The following is a 10,432-nucleotide window of genomic DNA, read 5'->3' on the forward strand; positions in this document are numbered from 1 at the left end:
TATCTCCCTTCCAGGTAATACCATAGTTTCTCCACAGCTCACTTCAGGGAAAGGCATTCCTTCTCAATTGTGGAGTAATTCTGTTCCCGGGGGAACAACTTATGAATAATGAATACAATGGGATGTTCATCTCCTTTCTCATCCTACTGAGATAATACAGCCCTTATTCCTACGTGTGAAGCGTCCGTCTGCAGGATTTTGTAGTGAAAGCTTTCTTTAGATTGTCAAAGACCTCTCTTGCTATTGCTGAGGGATGGTCAAAAACACCTGGTCAAACTGACTTTTTCAGGAGGTCTGTTAGGGGCAGATATCTAGGAATATAGTGGAATAAAACAGCAATAATATCCAATCAATCCTATGAATGCTGTCATGGCCTTCTTAATAGTACGGAAGGGAGTATTGAGGATTGCCTAAACATTTTCATTTTGTGGTTCTATGCCTTCATCCCCTAGCAAATAACCTAAGTACTTGATCTTAGTGCATGCAAAGCTGGACTTCTTGGCATTGATATGTATATGGGCATTGTGTAGCTCAGAAAGAATTAGAGAGAGTTGGTGTAAATGATCGTACCAGGGTTTGCTGAATATTTCTAAATTGTCCAAAGAGGCCGAGGAGTTTGCCTGATGATTATGTAGTACAGTATTTACTAGTCTTTGAAAGGTTCCGGGAGCACAATGTCAGCCAAAGGGAAGGAAGGTAGATTGGTATAGTCCAGATAGAGTGGCAAAGGCGTTTTTTCATTGTCCTGAGGGCTCAATGGCACATGTTAATACCTTTTGGTTAAATCAGTAGTGGCTATGAACTTAGCTTCTCCTAGTTTCTTGATTAGCTCGTCCACCCTCAGCAAAGGATACCCATTAATTTTAGCTACCTTTTTGATGGCTCGAAAGTCAATGCAGAATCTCATACTGCCATCAGGTTTTAGAACGAGAATGATGTGAGAACACCAGTTACTGGTAGATGGTACTATAACTGCCATTCATACATGTTTTTGATTTCTGTTTGGAGGGGCTTGCGATGAGCTTTAGGGATTCTATAGGGTTTTTGTTTGATAATCACTCCATCTGGGTTTGGGATGGTATGCTTGGTTAGGTGGGTTTTTCCAGGAAGGTCAGAAAATATGTTGGCGAAAACTTTAAGGGTTTCGATTAGGCACTTTCTCATGTTGGGGGTCAAGTCTTCATTGATGTAGTTTTTCCCAAGAGTGCTGGAGGCAGATAAGCTACACACATGTTTAGGGAGCGGCCCTAACCATTTTTTAAGAGGTTGATATGATATATTTGGTTTTTTTTTGGAGACAGTTGCAAAAGGTAGGTTACCTTCCCGACCTTTCTGACTTTTCTAAAAGGACCTTGCCACTCGCTTTTGAATTTGTTAGCAAATGAAAGTAAGAGTACCAGAATCCATTCCCCTACATCCTAGGTCCTCCACTTCTTTCCCTTGTCATATATACATTTCTGTTTTTGATGACTTTTCTCTAAGTTCTCCTGGGCCAATGCCTGTAGATTCCCCAGGCGGGAACTTAACTAGGTGACGTATTCTGGAAGGGACTCTGCATGTTCGCCATCATCTTTCTCCCATGCCTCTTTTGTAATTTCCAAAAGGGTGCGTGGCTGTCAGCCGAAGAGTAACTCAAAGGGCGAGAACCCTAGACTGCTTTGTTTTTGACTCCATAGAACAAAGAGGACCAAGGGAAGCAACTGATCCCAGTTGTTCCCATCCTAAGACAAATGTTTTTTTAGGGTTAACTTCAGGGAACAGTTATATCTTTCCACCAGACCATCTGTTTGTGGATAATAAACTGATATCCTTAATTGTTTTATACCCAATTGCTGACAAACTTGTTTTATTAGGTTGGAGACAAATGGGGTACCCTGGTATGTAAGTATTTCCCAGGGCAACACCATCTGGGAGAATATTTCCAACAGATGTTGGGCTATGGTTTTTGTATTAACGGTCTAAGACTAATAGATGTTGTACACGGTGTGTATAAGGAAGGGGACAGATCAGATCCATTCCAATTCTTTCAAAGCGTTTCCCTATGGAGGGCATGAGTTGTAACGGCACCGTTGGGGGTCGGTATGGGTTCTTCTTCTGGCAAATCTCACCATTTTGGCAAAAGCATTTAACAGTAAACACCAAGCCAATAGAAGCATTTTATGATAGAATCGCTAGTCTTTTCTGTCCCTTTGTGTCCAGGCAGCAAGTGTGAATGAGCAAAAAACACAACCTGTTCTCAGAAGTTCAAAGGGACTGGGAGTTGTGGCTCAGCCTGAGGTCCTGTTACTCTATCTAGTAGCCCTTTCTAACAAAACGGGGAAAATGTGGATCTGTCTTTCCTTGAATCTCTTCTGCGTTTTGGCAAGCGTTTTGTAATGTGTTGTTGTTTACAAGTGCAAAGCGGAACCGTTTGTCTAAGACCCATGGTTCTGGTTGAAGATAGGCTTCCTGGTTTCTTTCTATATTTTCTGGATTTTCTCTGGCCTGGTCAAGTTTTTGCTCCAGTAGTTCTAGAAAGCAAAGATTATTAATCCCTATAATCAGGACTTCAGGTAGGGAGGACATAAACCCAACCTCAACCCTATGGGTTTGCCCGGTAGGGCTGGTCAGTTCAATGCATGCCATTGTATAAATCTTGTTATCCTCATGTACACAGCATATGGCTACTGTTCGGTTAGGAAGAATTTGTAAGGTAGGGACTAGGTCTATTATAATCACAGGCTGCCTACACTCTGAGCCTAAAAGGGAAGGGACTCACTTACGATTCACTGGTAGACTCACGTAGTATATGTGTCCTGTTTCTTGAGTCTATAAGATCGAATGGGATGCATAACTGACATCCATTGGTTATTCTTGCTTTTCCAGCCTCTTCTTACAACATCTTGCTATATAACTCTAATCCCCACATTCAAAACATTGCGGTCCAGTGGCAGGATGTTGTTCTGATTTGGAACTTCTTATTTTTGAGACTTCAGGTACAGGTTTGGTTGACGTCTTTCGGGTTGCTTTTGAATGTAGGGATGTCATAGGTTTGTTTGTTTTCTTCCATTCAATTGGCAGACCCCTGAAATGAACTTGAGGAAAGGTTGTGGCCATATCCACAGCTTGTTCTACACTGAGCCCAGGATGTTGTTTAAGCCACCTTTGGATTGGATAGGGTAATGCCTCTAGATATTGTCAGTATAGCTTTCTCATGATCTCTTCTTTAGTAGCTTCGGAGGGTTTAAGCCATCTGTTGGCAGCATCGTTTAGTTTAAAAAAAGGATGTTTTGGGTATTGACTTTTAGTCCTCGTTCTCTCCTGAACTTTAACCAGTAAGTCTCATTGTCCATGCCTAATCGGTCGAATATCACCTTCTTGATATTGGCATAAGCAGATGTCCCATCCGCATTGGCAACCTGATAAGCTGCTTGTGCATCGGAAGTCAAGAGTGGAACCAGACAAAACAGCCATTTCTCCATGGGCCGAGCACTGGCCCTAGCAGCCCATTCGAAATTCAGGAAGAAAGTAATAGGGTCTTTCCCTGACATGAATTTTTGTAGTGGCCCCATAGGACCAGGGATGGTTCCTGGTCTAGTCTGTGATAGTTCCAACATTATTTGTACTTGGCTCTCAGCTGCACTCGGACATGCCCAGACACGGACCATGCAGCGCAGTCAGCACAAAGACACCTCGTAGTATGATCTGTAAGAGAAACAAGTATGATAATTGTCACAAGTAACATTTATCAGCTGATACATATTCCCATATTTCTTGTCCTGGTTTCATGACTAACAGAACATTGTGTTTGCCCTTTGCTATGTTTTCTGCTGGTTAAGGAGGACGATTTGAGGATTATACCCACACCTTAGCACCATGAGTTTTGTCAGTTGGACCAAAGCCTCCCTCCCCATGCACTGTAAGAAGGGCTGGGGCAGTCCCCTTTTTAACTATTCTTCCATTCAGTGGACTGATTACAATCTGAGCAATTCTGTCTCCAAGTGGTATTATCAAAGCAGCTTCTCCACTGTTCAATAAAATTACTTTAACTTCAAATTGGTAGTCTGTATCAATCATTCCACCCAAGACCTAAATACCTTTGAGTGCCAGCCCAGATCGAGGAGCAATCAATCTGAAATGCTCTGGGGGAATTTGTATCCCAACTCCTGTTTCAATGAGCATTATGTCTCTTGGTTTCAGTCTGTATATGTTCAAAGAATGCAAATCAAGACCTGCATATTCTGGTGTTGCTCGGTACGGAGCTAAAGCTCCTGTCTTTGTCTTATATAATAGTATTGGTTGCTACATGAGGTTATATCTGTAAAACGGGGTTCAACATTTGCATTAAAGGAGTTTCTACGTTTTTCAAAGGTCTATTATTCAAAATTTGAAGAGCTTTATTCAAATGATCTCTCCAATTTTTTAACGTACCATTGTTGAGTTTGCATAATTGGGCTTTCAGCAAGCCATTCATTCTCTCAATCAATCTCGTAGCATGTGGGTAGTATGGAATATGATGAATCCACTCTATATTGTGTTGTGAACAGTAGTCTTGCCCCTACTTACTTTTAAAATGTGACCATTTGTCACTCTTCACCTGAAGTGGAACAGCATAATAACAAGTCTGGTGTTTTGAGGATATTAAACTGAGTAGCACATTTACATGGGATTGCAATCAGATATCCAGAATAAGTATCTACCACAGCACAGGCGTATTGACACCTATGACTATTCAGTAGTGGCCCGATGTAATCAATCTGCCATATCTGCCCTGGCAACTTTCCTCTCCCTAACTGACCTCTGACAGTCTGCAGAACAAATCCTTGTTGCATGTGTTGACAAATAGGACATTGAATTATACCAGTTTTACTCACATCAAGTGGAATGTACATCCCTCTAATCTCTGCCAACCTGTTAGTGGCCTACTCTCCCAGGTGTTGCATTTTTGGTGAACCCACTTAACCATCCCCACCAAGTCAGAACCCTGTGTCGTCACTTCTGCCTCTGAGATTTTGGCTTTTTCATCTGCAAAGGATTTAAACCATCATTCTAGTGAGTCAGTGGGACACTGGCCATCTGCATGATATACATTGACGGTACTTTGCTCTAGCATTTCTCAGGGTTCTTGCCACAATTCTTTGCCCCACACCTCCTTAAAATGTATTTGCCAGTTATGTACACAGGCATGGCCCGTCCTTTAGGGCGGAGGGGCCACCCCCCCCACCTTTTGCCCCTCATGAAGAGAGTGCCGGTTCAGGTCAGACAGCCAGGAGCAGACATGGACGATTTGCACAGACTCCTGGATGCCTGAGCTGAACTTTGCTGGGCTGAAGAGGTCACAGCTCCTGTGGGTGTGACCTTCTCGGCTCAGCAAAGGTGCCTCCCGTCCCTCCCCCGGGTGACGAGGGAAGCGTCACCCATTGACTGCGACCTGGGCACTTCAGATTTAAGCCCTGAAGCGCCTAGGGCGAGTGTCAATCAGTGACACCTCGTCACAGAGTGTGTTGGGGTCAGCAGTCTCACTGACTCCATCCCACTCTGTGGCAAAGTTAGGACTGCTGCCTTCCTAAGGTCAGCCAGTGAGGGAAGGCAGCAGCCCCAACCCTCCTGGGATCTCCGAGGCTGAAGGTAAGTGTGTGTATGTGTGTGTGATCTTTTTAAATGAATGTTTGGTGCGTGCGTGCATGTTTGAATGTTGAGAAGTGTTGTTAATGGATGTGCATGCTTGTGTGTGTGAAAGAATGAGTGTGAGTGTCCTTCCCGCCCACTCCCTCCCTCCTAAAACTGCTGACTGCCACTGTATGTACATGCCATGTGGGGAGCCAGGTTACTAGCCCATTGGTAGTAGACCAAGAATCAGTATAAATGTGACATTTCCCAAGTAATTCTTGTGTTAAAGCTTGATAAACAGCATACAATTCTGCATACTGACTACTCTTCCTTTCTCCCGTAATTTAAGCAGCTTTTTGGTTACAGGATTATATGACACTGCCTTCTAATGTCTCTTGGCCGCCACATACATTGCTGAACCATCAGTGAACCATACATGCTTCATAACCTCAGACGACAAAAAGAAATGGCTCACCCCACCTCACGGGTGACTCTTTGACTTCTGGCACCTCCTGTAACACCTCTTCATCCTGCATGGGGACCTGTGCCACCTTTTAATGCAGGACTCTTTGCCCCACACCTCCTTAAAATGTATTTGCCAGTTATGTACACAGGCATGGCCCGTCCTTTAGGGCGGAGGGGCCACCCCCCCACCTTTTGCCCCTCATGAAGAGAGTGCCGGTTCAGGTCAGACAGCCAGGAGCAGACATGCACGATTTGCACAGACTCCTGGATGCCTGAGCTGAACTTTGCTGGGCTGAAGAGGTCACAGCTCCTGTGGGTGTGACCTTCTCGGCTCAACAAAGGTGCCTCCCGTCCCTCCCCCGGGTGACGAGGGAAGCGTCACCCATTGACTTTGACCTGGGCACTTCAGATTTAAGCCCTGAAGCGCATAGGGGTTAATGGATGTGCATGCTTGTGTGTGTGAAAGAATGAGTGTGAGTGGGCTTCCCGCCCACTCCCTCCCTCCTAAAACTGCTGACTGCCACTGTATGTACATGCCATGTGGGGAGCCAGGTAACTAGCCCATTGGCAGTAGACCAAGAATCAGTATAAATGTGACATTTCCCAGGTAATTCTTGTGTTAAAGCTTGATAAACAGCATACAATTCTGCATACTGACTACTCTTCCTTTCTCCCGTAGTGGAAAGCAGCTTTTTGGTTACAGGATTATGGGGGTCATTCTGACCCTGGCGGTCCATGACCGCCATGGCGGAGGGCGGCGGAAGCACCGCCAAAAGGCTGGCGGTGCTTCCTGGGCGATTCTGACTGCGGCGGTAAAGCCGCGGTCAGAAAAGGGGAGCCGGCGGTTTCCCGCCGGTTTCCCGCTGGCCCAGGGTATCCGCCATGGCGGCGCTGCTTGCAGCACCACCATGGGGATTCCGACCGCCTTCCCGCCAGCCTGTTTCTGGCGGTGTCCACCGCCAGAACCAGGATGGCGGGAACGGGTGCCGTGGGGCCCCTGGGGGCCCCTGCACTGCCCATGCCATTGGCATGGGCAGTGCAGGGGCCCCCTAACAGGGCCCCACAAAGATTTTCACTGTCTGCTTTGCAGACAGTGAAAATCGCGACGGGTGCCACTGCACCCGTCGCACCCCTGCAACTCCGCCGGCTCCATTCCGAGCCGGCTTCATTGTTGAAGGGGCTTTCCCGCTGGGCCGGCCGGCGGTCTTCTGGCAGTCGCCCGCCAGCCCCGCGGGAAAGCCAGAATGGCCGCCGCGGTCTTTTGACCGCAGAGCGGTCTTTCGGCGGGAACCGCTTGGCGGGCGGCGACCGCCGACCGCCGCGGTCAGAATGACCGCCTATATGACACTGCCTTCTAATGTCTCTTGGCCGCCACATACATTGCTGAACAATCAGTGAACCATACATGCTTCATAACCTCAGACGACAAAGAGAAATGGCTCACCCCACCTCACGAGTGACTCTTTGACTTCTGGCACCTCCTGTAACACCTCTTCATCCTGCATGGGGCATATGCCACCTTTTAATGCAGGACTACAATTACTGCTGGTCACACTCGGGCCCTGTCCTGTTTGTACAATTTCCACTTATTGACACTTTCTTCCTGTACATGTCCTATTAGGTGAGTTTTGGGTGAACTCATTACCCACTTCGTTATTGGGATCTCAGGTCTCAGAATCACATTATGCCCTATTGTAATTTGCTCGGTATCAGCTACAGCCCAATAACACACCAATAACTGCTTTTCAAAGGGAGTATAAAGCTCTCCAGCGTTTGGTAACTTTTTGGTACACAAAACCAAGGGCACCCTCTTTCTTCCCTGTTTTTGTCACATACCCACATTTGCATATTGCCCCTGAAGGTTACATGTAACTCAATGTCTCCTTCCTGTACTGGCCATAAGTCTAAAGCATATTGAAGCGCCTCTTTTTCAAATTCAAAAGCACACAGTTGTTGCTTTCCCCAACCAAACTCATGTTTCCTTCGAGTCACATTGTACAAAGGGGCCAAAATCTGACTAAAGTGAGGGATAAGTTGTCTCCAAAAGTCAAACAATCCAATGAATCACTGAGTCTTCTGCTTATTCCGGGGTGTGGCAAATTCTAGTATCTTTTGTCTTACCTGTGGCAAAACCTCCCTATGCCCCTGATTCCACTGAATTCCTAGAAACTTTACATTTTGAGGGGGTCCTTGCACCTTATCTGGATTAATCATCCACCCTTTGCAAAAGTTCCACATCCCCGCCCAACTGAGTGTGCGCCTGTTCTTGTGTTTCTCCCTGAATCATCACATCATCGATATAATGAGACAGTTAGACCCCTGAAATGACAGGTACTTCATCCAGGTAATCTGCCGCCAGCCAGTGACAGATGGTGGGACTATGTACATACCCCAAAGGTAACCTTAACGTCTTAAATTGTCTCCCAAGGTATGAGAAAGCAAATTGCTTTTGGCTCTCAGGAGGCAATGGTATGGAAAAGAAAGCATTAGCAATTTCAATGGTTGCATACCGGGTCCTTGATGTTTTTGTATCCTTTCAATCAAAGTGATGGTGTCAGGGACTGCAGCAGTCAAAGGGAGTGTATATTTGTTCAATTCTCGATAATCTATAGTCATTCTATAGCCTCCATCCATTTTTTGCACAGGCCACAAAGGATTGTTCCGCTCAGTGGTGACTGTGGCTACCACACCTACCTCTACCAAATCCTGTATGGCTTACTTATCTCCTCATGCCCTCCTGGGATTCGGTACTGTTTCAAATGAACCACCTTAGTGGCTGGGGGCACCTTCCCTGGGGGTATCTTCAGATGACCCACCCTCATTGCTGCCGCTGAAATGTATCTCTTCAATCCAAATTGATAACACCCATCCTCCAAATATAAAGTAATTCTCTTCAGAATGTCAATTTCACGAATATACTCTAAGAGGGGCAATATCAAAACAGTGTAATCTCTTTTTGGCATTCTCCTTATTTTCATGTGAACATAAGTCTGCACAGCGAAGGTTTTCTTTCCACCCAACCCAGTGATGGTGTAGTGCTGACCTGTGAATTTTTGGGGATTTCCATATATTAAAGAGGCTTCTGCTCCGCTGTCCACAAAGGCCCAAACCTTTTGAACATTTCAATTTTTCCAGCGAATTTGTAAATCAACATGCCGTCTGTTGCCCTTGTGAGCCCATCCCTGTACCGGAGTTTGGCCTATTTCCTATTCTGATTTAAACCTGTTAACATTTACCCAAGTCAAGTCCAGATATATTTTCTCATACCTGCGAGGAGATTTCTCTCCTTCCCTGTTTTCCTCAGTCAACCAGTCAGTATTCAAATCTTCCTCCTCCTTCAACCTTGAGGAAACATTTTTCTCGCTCTCTCCTTTCCTTCCTCCGGCATTTCTGACTGCCCTGACTCACCCGTTTGTTATCCTGCCTCCCTTCTTTCTTTCCAGCCCTCGCTTGCAATACATCTCCCACAGACCCTTAGTATATATATCCCATCTCTCTGTTCTTTGTTGACACCATCCTTCAACAGTGCCATAAACATATCCTGTCCTAGATACTTTGTTATTTTCTGCACGACCCTCAGACATCGAGGCTCTCAGGTTTTACCCAGTCTCCCAGCTCTCCCAACACACGCACTACCTCAAGTACATCCTTCAATGCTTGCCCTGTCTGGTTAATTAAGAGAGTCGTTATCACCTGCTTGTAACTGGATTATTTTGTTTCTCACCAATGCCTTCAGTGGTGCATCCAGCAAATTGTGAGCCTCATTTAAAAGGACATTAGTTTTCATACTTTCTTCCTTAATTCTCTGCATCACATCTCTCAATGTGCACCAGGGTTTATCATTTGGTTGCCAATCTGATGCTGTATGATATTTGTGATTACAACCTATAACTACCAATTGTGACAAATTAGTCGCTCTTTCCTACCCATAACCTCTAAATTGCTCCTGTATAATGGGGGTCCGTGCTAAGGGTACAAAACTTCCTTGCATCCCCCACATCTAGTACCACTCCAGATGCTCCTGCGTCAAACAATCACACCATCCATGTAAGCAACGCTTCCTCAGGATTTTGACAAAATCTATCCATAATGTAATTGATTTCCTGTTGAGAATAATCTTCTAGGGAGTGCATTTAATCCCCACCCCTGGATTTTGTGGGGTGCCCTGTATTTTCCTTCTAAACATAGGCTGTGCACGAATCACTTTCTGTTTGTCTGCCTCACCCTGACCACCACTGTTTTGAAAAGACTCTTCACTAGAGTCAGAAAAGTCAGAGGAATCCCAAATATTAGCATCCCAATTACCTGGATTCCAGTCTAGCCATGCTTTAGCAATGGCTAAATGAACCTTCTTTTTCTTAACTCTTCCCCAGTGCTT

This window comes from Pleurodeles waltl, chromosome 4_2 (assembly GCF_031143425.1).
Source record: "Pleurodeles waltl isolate 20211129_DDA chromosome 4_2, aPleWal1.hap1.20221129, whole genome shotgun sequence".
In the NCBI taxonomy this organism is placed as follows: domain Eukaryota; kingdom Metazoa; phylum Chordata; class Amphibia; order Caudata; family Salamandridae; genus Pleurodeles; species Pleurodeles waltl.